We start from the raw sequence: 13,564 nt of genomic DNA on the forward strand, positions 1-13,564 counted from the left end.
CTGAGAATATCCAAGCCCTGGTTTTGTGACACAGCACATGACAATGATCTAGGAAAAGCTCATCAAAGAGCTTTTCAGAATTAAAGGCATGCTGAGTCCCCCTCAAGGATGCAGATTGTGAGGAAGTCAATGTACTACAATTAGGTCAAGCTATTTGATACACATTCTACGCACTAAACAAACCAGGAGTAAGTGCCACAAAATGCATGTGCATGGGGCAACAGAGACTGGGGCTTGTCTTCAAGAAGTCAAGCAAACAAACAATTTGAAAGACCTTCATTATAAAGCAAAATATTTATTTATAAATTGTTTATGAAACAGTTTACCAGATACATTGACTTTTACTGAAATGAGTGTGACATGGACAAAGAGTAACCTCTGCAAGCACGCTTGTAACTTTGGAAATGGAATATCCTCTCACTCCAAGAGTCACTAGAGATATTCCATGGATTGAAAAAGGCAAAATACTAACAGTAATCATACAATAGTTATGTGTCAGATGTTGTGTTGTGTTATATGTACATTATTATAATAAACCCACACAACCTGGTGCTATAGTTACATTTATCATCTCCATTTACAAATGGGAAGTCTAAGAACCAGAAAGCCTAAGTTATCTTGTTCAAGGGCATGAGCTCAAGGTGGAACCCATCCCTACCTGACTAGAGGACTTGACGTCTTCAACACAACCTTATATTGCTATACTATTTATATTAAGAACAATAATAATTAATAGCAAAGTTTGATATACTTTACTTCATTCAATCATCATAAATGTTTGTGATATATGTTGTTATTATCTTTAATTCACAAATGTTAGAACTGAGCCATAGAGAGGTGAGGAAACACAGTTGCATGCCAATAGGAGTGTGATAGGATGAAGGTGATGGACTTATGTCCTACGCAGTAGGTTGCCATATTTCAGAAGGCTGCTGGTGTGTTCACATTCTCTAGCAAGGAAATGATATGTTTGATAGTGTGATACTGGAACATGAATAGCCAAACAGACCAATGAAATAGAATGTCCAAAAATAGACCTTTATACATATGGAAATTTGGTTTATGACACAGGTATCATCTTAAAGCACTGGGGAAATAATGAGCTTTTTACTAATGGCACCAGGACATCTAAGAAGCTATTTTGAAAAAAGATAAAAGCAGATCCATACCTTACACCATACACATGAATAAATTTTAAATAGGTCAAAGACCTAAATAAAAAAAAAATGAGATCACATGGGACTAAAGAAAAACATGATTGAATTGCTCTTTAACAAGGGTGTAGTGAAAGGGTCTGTAAATGAGACTTAAAATTAAAATATAAAAGAAAAGATGTTAAATTTTATGACATTAAGTTTTTATAAAGCAAGGTTATGCTATACTATAAACTGTGAAAAGACAACTAAAAAATTGGGAGAAAGCATTTGTAGCATAATTCATAATGTTCATTGATATCCTAATAATTTAGAGAACTCTTAAAATTGAGAAAAAAGGCACTAAAATATGATAGAAAAGTGAGAAAATATATAGACTACTCACAAAAACATTTAAAATGGCCCTTAAAGATGCGAAAGCATGTTCAACATCACTTGTAATTATAGAAATGCAAATTCAGCCACAATAAAATACCACTTCTCACTATCAGATTGGTAAAATGTTTAAAAGTTTAACAATATATTCTGTGAGTAATTCTGAGGACAATAGCATTTTCACACATTGCTGTAGGAATGGAGAGAATTTGGCTGTATATAAAATAACTACATATCCACTTACTTTTCAATTTAGTAATCCCACTTCTAGAAATTTACTGTGAGGATACACCTTCAACAGTATAAAAGTACATTTGTATGAGGTTATTCAATGCAACATTATTTGTAATTCCAAAGTATTGTAAACAATCTAAATGTCAATATATAGACAAGTAGTTGAATCCATATAACAGAATACGATGTCACTTTAAAGAGGATGAGGAAGATTTACATGAACAGAAATGGAGGATGAGGAAGATTTATATGAACAGATAATGTATCTCTAGGATATATTAGGAGAAAAGAAACAAAATTAAAAAAATATCTTAAAAAAAAAGTGCAGGCAACAGTGGCTCAGTGACAGAGTTCTCACCTGCCATGCCAGAGACCAGGGTTCAATTCCTGGAGCCTGCACATGTCAAAAACAAAAAACAAAAAACAAAAAACCATGATATCTACGTATCCTATTTTTGTGTTAAAAAGAAGTAGATATATGAATACATACTTCCATCTGCTCTTTCATGAAAAGGAAATATAAAAAGAACAAACCAGGAAAATATTGACATTGCTTACTTACAGGAGTGACGTTAAAAACATAGAAAAATAGGAATAGGTCATTTAATATTGGGGGAGGGGGCACTTCTCTGAGTGTATCTTTTGAGATAGTTAGAATTATCAGAACCACATTTATGTTTCACATACTTACAATAAATAATTAATTAATTAAAATCAACAAGTATGGGAGTTGAACTCAAAGCATAATAAAAACAGAAATTATTCTAATTGTTCTACCACATATGAATAATAGTATCACACCAAGGGGGTTGGTAAGAAAAGTGAAGGAACTTTGGAAAACAGTATTTTTACTATAACTCTAAGGCTAAAGATGAAGAACTGTACATATATAGTAAACTCAAGTTTGTAGCTTTATTATTCACAGCAATACGGTTTGTGAATTTTGAAATTATTTTATAAGCATTCTAGAAGTGAAAAAATAATTAATATACTGTAGATATTGAGAACCAGGTTTCAGAGAAGCAGGTTAAAAATAAGAAAATGAGAAAGGCTACAACAAACCCCTATGGTGTTAAATTGGAATTGGAGATATCATGTTTAAACATATGCATATATAAATTTGTATATGCAAATTTGTATGTATGTATATGTTTATGTAAAATGTGAATATAGATATGAATGTATATATATATGTGTGTGTATACTCACATGCATTTACTAGCTCTTTCTCTTGAAAGGATCTAGAAGCAATGACCCTACAGTATCTATAAACATACCTAACACTCAGATCTCGGATTCTAAATGACATCATCCAATAAAAGGAAACAGAGATCTTTGAGGAATCCTGATATCTGAGATGAGGCAGGGGTAAATCAAAATAACGTGCACTCATATATAATTTTTTTTCACTCCAGAATAAAGAAATGCTAAAAGAAGTGAAGGGCGAGGTACATTTCCAAAGGAAACAGAAGCCAATTTAAAGAGACCCAATGATCAAATCTGAAACAATATGAGCAATAAAATAAGTAATATAAAAGTAAATTATACTCTATAGAGTGAAATAGTAAAATCCATGAGTCCATATTGGTACAGAAATAATTAGTAGCCAATAATTTTTTTATCAATATGGACTCATGGGTGAGAAAAGAAAGCTCTTTCTTAAAGTAGAATTCAAACTAATAAATGAAAGAAATGATAAAATTTTAAAAAATCATCCTTTGGAAAGAGTACATTAATTGTTTCAGGCAAGAATCATCAAAAGATGCTAAATTAGTATGCATAAATATGCTAAGATAAAAGATACTTATTAATTACAAAAGGAAAAATAGTAATTTTACAGTGCAGACACCCAGCAGATATTGCCTTAACCAAGTGGCCAAAATTAACTTCTTTCCCTCAAGATCAAACTGATAGCAAGTTTGATTTGATAGCAATATTACTAACAACTCTACTCACACACACATTTAACAACTTAGGTGAAATGGACCAATTTCTCAAAAAGCACACACTACCAATACTAATCCAAAATGAAATAGATAATTTGAATAGCTCTATAACCATTAAGGGAATTGCATTAATGATTTAAAAACTCACAAAAAAGAAATCTCCAAGCTCATATGGTTTCAATGTTTAAACAATAATTAACTCATAAACAATCCCCTCCAGAAAATTGGAGAGGAGGGAGCATTTCCCCATTCATTTTATGAAGCTAGTGTTACCCTGACACCAAAGCCTGACAAGGACATTACTCCCACAGAAAAAATAAAAACTATAGACTAATCTCCCTCATGAATATACACATAAAAGTCCTTAACAAGATATTAACAAGTAGAATTCAGAAAAATTTGAAAGAATTATACATTTTTTGCATATGTATTCAAAGGATCAAGCACAGTTTATTCCAGAAAGTCATGACAGGTTCAAAATTTAAAAATCAACCAATGCATCCTATTGTACTAATAGAACAGAGAAGTAAAATCACATGGCCATATAAATTAATGCTAAAAAAGGTGTTTGACAAAATTCAATAGCAAGTCATGGTAAAAATAGGAATAGAGGGAAATACCTTCAACAGGATAAAGAAGATTTACAAAAATCTTACATCTAGCGTCATATTTAATAGTGAAAGTCTGAATGCTTTTCCCCTAAGATTGGAAAAAAATGCAAGGATTATCTCCAGTAATCACTCTATTAAATGAAGTACTTAAATTCTAGTCAGTGGAATAAGGCAAGAAAAGGTAACAAAATACATACTGACAGGAAAAAGAAGAAGCCATCCCTCTTTGTGTATTACATGATTGTCTACATGTGAAATCCCAAGGAATCGCCACAGAAAACTCCTAGAACTAGTAGGTGAGTTCAGCAAGGTCACAGGATATTTGATCAATTGTTTTTCTAAATGCTAATACTGAAAGTGTGGGCACCCAAAGTGAAAACACAATAGCATTTACAAGTTAAATATCACAAAACAAGTGCAGAACTTATATGCTGAAAGCTATAAAACACTGATGAACAAAACAGATCTAAATATGGAGAGACATACTGTGTCCAGAGACTGGAAATCGTGACATAGTAAAGGTGTGCATTTTCTCAAATTCACATGCAAGTTCAAAATCCCAGAATGCTACTTGCTAGATATAAATAAGATTATTCTAAAATGCATATGGAAAGTTGAAGGAACTAGAATATACTTAAAACGTTTTGAAAAAGAACAACAGGGAAGAATTCAGTGTACACTATACATGCCTATAGTAATCAAAACTGATGGTGGAGGAATAAACACATAGATCAACTGGATGAAATAGAGAGCTCAGAAGTATTGTCACACAAATATACCCAGCCAATTTTTGAGAAAGATGCAAAAGCAATTCAATGGAGGAAACATAGCCTTTCCTGCAAATGGTGCTGGAGCAAGTGGACCCATTCCCCGCCGCCCCACCTCACACACACACAAAAAGAAACTGAACCTGACATAAAAAAAACTTTACAATCAACTTAAATAGAAATTCCATAAAATTAAGCATCAAATTCCCATTCTCTACCCCCAATCTATATGCTGGCAACTTATATATTCTAACTCTATACATTTGTGTATCATAATTAGTTTATATCCATGAGGTCATACAATATTTGTCTTTTTATGTCTGGTTTATTTCACCCAGAATAATGTCCTCAAGGTTCACCAGTGTTGTTGCATGCATCAGGACCAATTCCTTCTTACAGCTGAGTAATGGTCCACTGTATGTATATGCCACATTTAGTTTATTTAGTCATAAGTTGATGGACACTTGGGTTGCTTCCATCTGTGACAATTGTGAATAATGCTGCTATGGATATAGGTGTGCAAACATCTGTTCAAGATTCTGCTTTCAATTCTTCTGGGTATATACTTAGTAGCGGGACTGCTGGGTCACATGGTAATTCATATTTAGCTTTCTGAGGAACAGTCAAAATGTCTTACATAATGGCTGCGCCATCTTAAACTCCCCCAAAATCAATGCACATCTGTTCATGTGGTTTTTAGCTGCTTGTATATCCTCTTTGGAGAAATGTGTAATCAAGTCATGTGTGCATTTTTAGTTGGGTTGTTTTTATTTTATTGTTGAGTTGTAGGATTTCTTTATATTTTCTGGATATTAAACACTTACAGGATATGTGGTTTCCAAATATTTTCTCTCATTGAGTAGGTTGATTTTACACTCATGAAAAAGTCCTTTCATGCACAAAAGGTTTTTAATTTTGAGTAGGTCTTACATATCTTTTTTTTTTTTCAGTGTTTGTGCTTTGGGTGCAAACTATAAGAAAGCAATACCTAACACAAAATCCTGATAATGCTTTTATACATTTTCTTCTAGGAGTTTAATAATTCTGCTTCTTATACTTAGATCTTTGATTCATTTTGAATTAATTTTTGTACGTGGTGTGAGTAAAGAGTTATCTTACATTTTGCAAATGAAGAGCCAGCTTTCCCAGCAACATTTGAAGAGACTATTATTTCCCAATTGAGTGGACTTGGTGGCCTTGTCAAAAAAACAACTGGCCATAGATGTAAGGGTGTATAGCTGAACTATTAATTTGATTCCATCGGTCAACATATCTAACCTTGTGCCAGTACCGTGCTGTTTTGACCATGATAGCTTTGTAATATGCTTTACACATTACATGTGTGAGTCCTCCTTTGTTCTTTCTCAAGATGCTTTTGGTTATTCAACAACACTTACCCTCCAAACGAATTTGATAATTGGATTTTCCATTTCTTCAAAGAAGGTTGTTGGAGATTAATTGGTTTTGTGTTGAATCTGTAGATTTGAAATCTTAATGATAGTCTTTCAATCCTTGAACATAGAATGTCCTTCCATTTATTTAGGTCTTTTTTGAATTCTTTTAGCAATGTTTTGTTGTTTTCTATGTAGAAGTCCTTTACTTCTTGGTTAAATTTATTCCTAGGTATTTAACTCTTTTAGTCACTATTGTAAATGGAATTTTCTTCTTGATTTCTTTCTTAGATTGCTCATTGCTTGCATAAAGAAACACTAATTTTCGTATGTTGATCTGGTATCCTACCACTTTGCTGAGTTCATTAATTAGCTATATTAATGATTTTGTGGGTTTTTGAGGACTTCCTTAAATAGGATTATATCATCTGCAAATAATGACATCTTCTTTTCCACTTGGATGCCATTTATTTCTTTGTCTTGCCTAACTGCTCTGGCTTGAACTTCCAGCACAATTTTGAATAACAATGGTGATAGTGGGCATACTTGTTTTGTTCTATATCTTAGAGGGAAAGCTTTCAGTCTTTCACCATTGAGTATAATATTAGCTATAGGTTTTTTCATAATTGCCTTTTCTCATGTTGAGGACATTTCCTTCTATTCATATTTTATAAAGTATTTTTATTGAGAAAGGATGCTGGATTTTTGTCAAATGCCCTTTCTGTGTCAATCGAGATGATCATATTTTTTCCCTACTATTTATTAATGTGGTATACTACACATTGATTTATTTGTAGTTACTCTGGGCTTTTCATTACAGAACATATAACTTTAAGCAACAAATTTGAATATATACCAATTTAGCTTCAATAGCATACAAGTCTCTGCTCCCATATCACTCTGCTTCCCCTCTTTATGTTATTTTTGTTCCTCATAAACTGCTGCTTATATTTTGCATGTCTATTATAAGAAAATATGACTTTTTGTGTTCAATTGTATTCTGACTCTTAAAAATTTGTATATAGATGATACAAATTGATTCAATACTGGGATTTGCATTTACCCTTTTAGTTACCTTTACTGAAGATTTTCATTTCTTCACACTACTTTCAAACCATTCTCTCCTGTTTTTTTCCTTCCACTGCAGAACTCCCTTTAGAATTCTTGGAGGGCAGGTCTTTTCTTGACAAACTCTCTTGGTTTCATTTTATCTGTGAATATTTGAAACTCTCCCTCATTTATGAAGAATGGTTTTGCCAGGTAAAGAATTTTACCCTCACATTTTTTGTCTTTTTCTGTACCTTAAATATATATTATAGTACTCCTTTCTCTCTTCCATGCCTTCCCATGAGAGATCAGAATTTAGTTTTATTAAGGATCCCTGGAATGTAACAAAATACCTTTTTTTCTTGCTGCTTTCAGAATTCTCTCTTTATCTTTGGCATTGACATTTTGATTAGCATGTATCTTGGGATAAACCTATTAGGGTTCATTCTATTTGGAGTACGTTACACATCTTGGACACATATATTTATATTTTGCATAGAAGGTGGGACGTTTTCACCTATTTCTTCAAATATTCTTTCTGCCCCTTTCCCCTTCTCTTCTACTTCTGGGACACACATGATGCTTATGTTTGTGTGCTTCATGATATCGAATCCCTGAGACAGTGTTCAATTCTTTATATTCTTTTCTCTATCTACTCTTCTGACTACATTATTTTAATTATATAGACTTATAATTCTCTGATTATTTCTTCTGTCTGTTCAAATTTCCTGCTGTATGCCTCTAGTGTACTTTTAATCTCTACTGTTGTGCTTTTCATCCACATGGTTTCTTCTATATTTCTTTTTATGCTTTCAAATTCTTATTTATGCTCACCCATTATCTTGATAATATCCTTAGCTATTTATACACATTTCCTTTCATCTTCTTGAATTGATTTAGGAGGTTAGTTTGAACTTCTTTGACTAGTTGTTCCAAATTCTTTGTCTCCTCTGAAGTTTCAATTTTTTCCTTTGACTGAGCCATATCTTCCTATTTCTTATTATGGCTTGCAATTTTTTTTTTTTTTTTTGCTGTTGTCTAGACATCCGATTATCTTGCTGTGTTAACTCTGAATGTCTGTTTGTCCCTCTTGTCTAGGGTTTATGGTTGTTTGGCTTTGTATTAAGGCTTTTCTTTGACACTTGGTCCAACTTCTTCTAGACCTTTAGAATAGTTCATGCTCAACTGTCCAGAGAAGTTGTTTCACCTCGAGAAGAAAGCTTCCTTTTTTCTATTCCTTCTCTGGGAATTTTGTTTTGTTCTATCTGTTTTTGTGTAGAATTTTCCCCCCAGCTCCTGTGATTTTTTTAAATTCCCTCCCTCTCTCAGTGCTCCCTTTTCCTTATACTTTTCAATTCTGGGAAGCATTCTTTCTTATAACAGTTCAGTTTGACTCTCCCCTCCCTGTCCCCTTTGTTTTTTCTGTGAGACTTTTCTTCTTCTGCTTTTTTTTTCTTTCTTCTTTCTATTAAGGTACCCCACCCTGTGTAGCCAGATGGGGTCAATCCAGAAAGACAGATCACTCCAGAAAAGTTCATTTTGCATTTAGGTGGCCCAGCAAACAGAAGCAGGGATTATGAGAGTGGTCTTCTTGACAACGGTTCTATTGCAGTCTCTCTTTTTCCCTGCCCTGGGATTGCTTTTGCATACAGCTCTCCTTAGCAGCTTGTGTTCTACCCTGCAGACTTGGGTCCCTGTGCCTGGATATGTATGAGGTCTGACTTGCAGCTCTGAGGGACTGTGTCTGCAGTGAGGGGGACCTAGGCCACTGCCTCTGAGCGACTCCCAACTGCACAGGACAGAGTAGAGCAGGAGGGGAATGCACCAGTGTGTCCAGGACAGATACTTCCTAACTTATATTTTTGTCTCCTTTTGATTCAGCATTTATGGAATACCTTCTCCAATCTCTACCCTCTTTCAGAATTCTAAGCACCTGGGATTTGACCTTTTATTCACTGGACCTCTGGGGATGTTTTTCATGGGATGTCTTGTCATTGATGATGTCACCCATATGACATTCTTGAAATGACAAAAGTATAGACATGGAGAACAGATTTGTGGTTTTCGAAGATTAAGAAGGTGTGGAGGGTATGAAGGAAGAAGGTGCAGCTATAAAGGGACCAGGTGAGGGATCCCTGTGGTGATGGAAATATACTGTATCTTGACTGTAGGAATGTCAAAATCCTGGCTATGATAGTGCATTACAGGTTTGGAAAATGCTGTCTTTAGAAGAAAAGGTAAAGGGTAGATGGGGCTCTCTGCATTGTTCCTCTATGACTGCATATGTATCTACAATTATTCCAAAATAAAAAGCTTAGTTAAAAATAACTTCACCAATAATATCATGTGCCACATGATAAGATACACTGGAGAAGGATACAACTTCATTTCTATGGTATTTCTGCCCAATTTCCATAACCTGAATCTCCTGAGGAGAAATCTCTAAGAAACTCAAATAGAGATTCTGAAATAATCGGAGACTACTTTTCAAAGGCATCAGGATATTAGAAAAAAAGAAAATCTGAGGATCTGTTCCAGGTTAAAGTAGACTAAAGCATGCAATGTGGTGTCCCCGATTTGAAGTTGGGCCAGAAAATGGCATTAATGGGTCAATTTGTAAAATTTAAATGTTGTCTGTAAAACAATACTAATATTGTTTTAATAGTATTTTCCACATTTTGATAATTGCATTGTGATTATGTGATATATTAACCTTTAGGGAATCCAGGTGAAGGTTAGATGGATATTTCTTATGCAGTTTCATCAACTTTCTTAAAAGTGTAATCTTACTTCAAAATAAAAGTTCAAAAATTAAAAGAGATTTTTAAATTATAATTTGATATTTGATAAATAGAGTTTCAAAGGGACTGGTCGTTTGTTAATTACTTGGTAAAGTCTACTGCCTAATATTTTGTATATTCTTCTCTAATATGGCAGCCAAGTATCTCTTATTAGTAAAGAGAGGGTGAATAACCCTGGAGAGCCCAGTTCATGCATTGCAGAATGCATATTCTAAAACAGAGAGTGGCAGATTTTTTTTTTTTTTTTTGGCATGAGAAAAATCATATGCTTTTGGAGAACTGAATTACTTAGACTTAGAAAACAGATTTTTAAGGCTGAGAATAATTTTAACTTGTATCATCTCAAACCTATTTGAGTTTTTTTCTTTCGTTTCAAAGGAAAACTTCCAGCTCTGAGTGGGTTGCTGTTTTAACATGAGCAGGCAATGGCTGTATAATACAACTCGGCCTGACAGTGGAGGGATCGGATCCCCTAAACCTGTCATCTCCACGCTTTGATTTCATTTATTTCCACTTTGCCTCTCTGTTCTGGTATGAGTAGCAAAGGCAGTGCCATCTCTTGTAGCAGTCAGAGTGGCATAAATATTAGTGATAATTGTATGGTACAGTAATTGCAAATAGCAGTGATTAATTCTTACAATAATAGCTGTCCTAAGAACAATTGATTTCCCTTCCAGTCATGCACAAGTTTCCCCTGAGAAAGCTTTAAAATGGTTATTATTATTAGTTTAAGCTTTGGAAGAGAAGGGAAGAAGAAAAGAATGGTGATTACTTCGGATTTGTCAGCACTGCTTCTTCATTAGTGTGCAGAGTAGAGGCATCTGTGACGCTGCAGGTGGAAGTAATGTCCTACCTCACAAGAAAATCATCCTGACTCTGAAAATGGGGAGGACAATGATGCAATGAATATGGATGACATGGTCATGGCCAAGAATTTCCTTAAAACTGTGATGACACAGCACTGTAAATGAAAAGATACATTCTCATTTAGGTAAAATTCTCTCTTGCATAAGTTTTATCCAACACTGTTTGATTTATTTTTGAAACTTTCCTGATACAGCTATCTCAGTATTATTATAGCTGTTTAATATACATCAATGGATAGAAAAATGAGGCAGTAAATTGCCTCTTTCAGGCCATTGAAGAAAGTTTTGGACTGGGGATTTAAGGTTAAATAGGCATGGCTCCCATTTTTATAATCAAATTAAGGATTTCTGCTAAAATTTCAGAGCTAGCCCCACCACTTTTCTTCTTGATTAAACCTACTTATATTAACAACAGACACAATCTATTACTGTGCATTCTGTACTCAATTAAAACCACTTTTTCTATTATATTAATATGCAAGATTCTCAGTTATAATGATCAAATCATTACTTTGGTTATTCTCCAAACTGGGAGTAGGTGGTGAGGAATTCCTAAATTTATTCAGTAAGTTCCAAAATTCCTATCCATTGTCTGGGTGAATCATTTAATTTTTAAATACTATATATTTGTATGCATAAATTAAGTGGGAGCGATAAGATTTTAACTTTTCACAATAACTTTTAATGGTTTTAGATCCACTTTTGCATATTTGTCATTGCTGTAAACAGGCATGTGCTCAGAAACTGATCAGCAATTTTCTTTTTTTTCCTCAGATTTTACCACCCTCTTAACTCCATGAAGGCAAGTGCTCATTCCTGTGTGCCTATTGCAGGACCTGACATGTGGAAGATGATCAATAAATGTCTTGGTATTAACTTTTTGCAGCACCAGATTAATCTCTGACTACCTCTCCCCAGGAGGCAGAGATTTGGACTATTAGTTTGCTATAGCTGCATAACAATTTGTCCCAATACTTAAAGTGTTAAAACAACAAACATTTATTAATTCACACAGTTTCCGAGGGTTAGGAGTCTGGATCAGGGTTTCTCACAAAATCTCCTTCTAGCTGTTGGTCAAGTCTGCAGTTTTCTCAAGGCTTACCTGGGGCTGGAGACTGAGCTTCCCAGCTTATGTAAGTGGTTGTTGGCACATTTCAGCTCCTTGTGCTTTGTTGACCAGACACTTTACTTCTTTGCTATGTGGGCTTTTTCCTAGGGCTATTCACAATGTGGTCAAAACATGTCAAGAGCAAGTGATGTGAAAGAGAGAGGGAAAACAGGTAAGCAATGGAGAATGCAGAATGGAAAAAGCAATTCTTATTGCCTGATCTTGGAATGACAAACCATATTTTATTGGTCATACGGACCAACCCTGGTACAATGGGTAGGGAACTACATGAGAGGGTGATTATCAGGAAGCTGGGATTACTGGAATAGTGGGATCTACCTTGGAGGCTGGCATAATTACTATTGAACATTTTTTATACAGGTCTCCATTTCAAGCATATGTAATACGTTGTTTATGCATTATTTTAGATGAGGAAGATGAATCCTTAAGTCAAAGAGGACAGGACTTTATCAGCCTTGAGAACCTCTTTTATGGTAATTATATTAAATATAACTCATAGAATTTCAACACTAATCCTAAACATTAAAGTGTTGGAGGAAGAGTAGAGGGTGGACAGCCGGGGGTGGGGGGTGGCAGGGGGAGAAGATGACAACAGAATGGGGGAGGAGCAAACTTCCTTTACATGCCTCTCACATAAACAGTAATGGATAGTCATCAATTTCTCAAATTTAAGCCTATTCATATGAGCAGGGAAATCCTGCATTTCTACCCAAAGCTTATAGTGAGATATAGGTAGTGGAAATGGCTGCTAAATTAGTAGGTTGGTTGACTTTATAATTTATTGTCCAAACCAGAACACTATTTAGAGCAAAACAGAGCACTATTAATAATTATGCCAGGACAACAGGCATGAATTGAGACTGTCTAGGGCAATTTTGGACATGCATTCAACCTGTAAATTAGGAACATTTATTTTGGGCCACTTTCACTGTGAGGAGCCTGGAACAGTGAACTGGGTAAACAGTCCCATGATGCTTACCTTTTGTGCTTGCCACATGAATATCTCTCCCAGAAAAAAAAGAACTGAGACAGAGGCAGGCAGCTCGGTGAACTGTTTCTTGACAAAGGGCATCCTCTTGAGGAAGGATTGATTTGTAAGGATGTTGTCTAAGAATTCATGACCCTCTCAAGGAAATTACCAGTCATTAGGGATTTGAACAAACCTTTTACTGCAGTTTCCCTCATATCCGTTGCAAATAGAGAGCCTGTTTAATTCTGCAAAATTTCTTTTCATACGCATATA

Source organism: Tamandua tetradactyla, chromosome 26 (genome assembly GCF_023851605.1).
Source record: "Tamandua tetradactyla isolate mTamTet1 chromosome 26, mTamTet1.pri, whole genome shotgun sequence".
In the NCBI taxonomy this organism is placed as follows: Eukaryota; Metazoa; Chordata; class Mammalia; order Pilosa; family Myrmecophagidae; genus Tamandua; species Tamandua tetradactyla.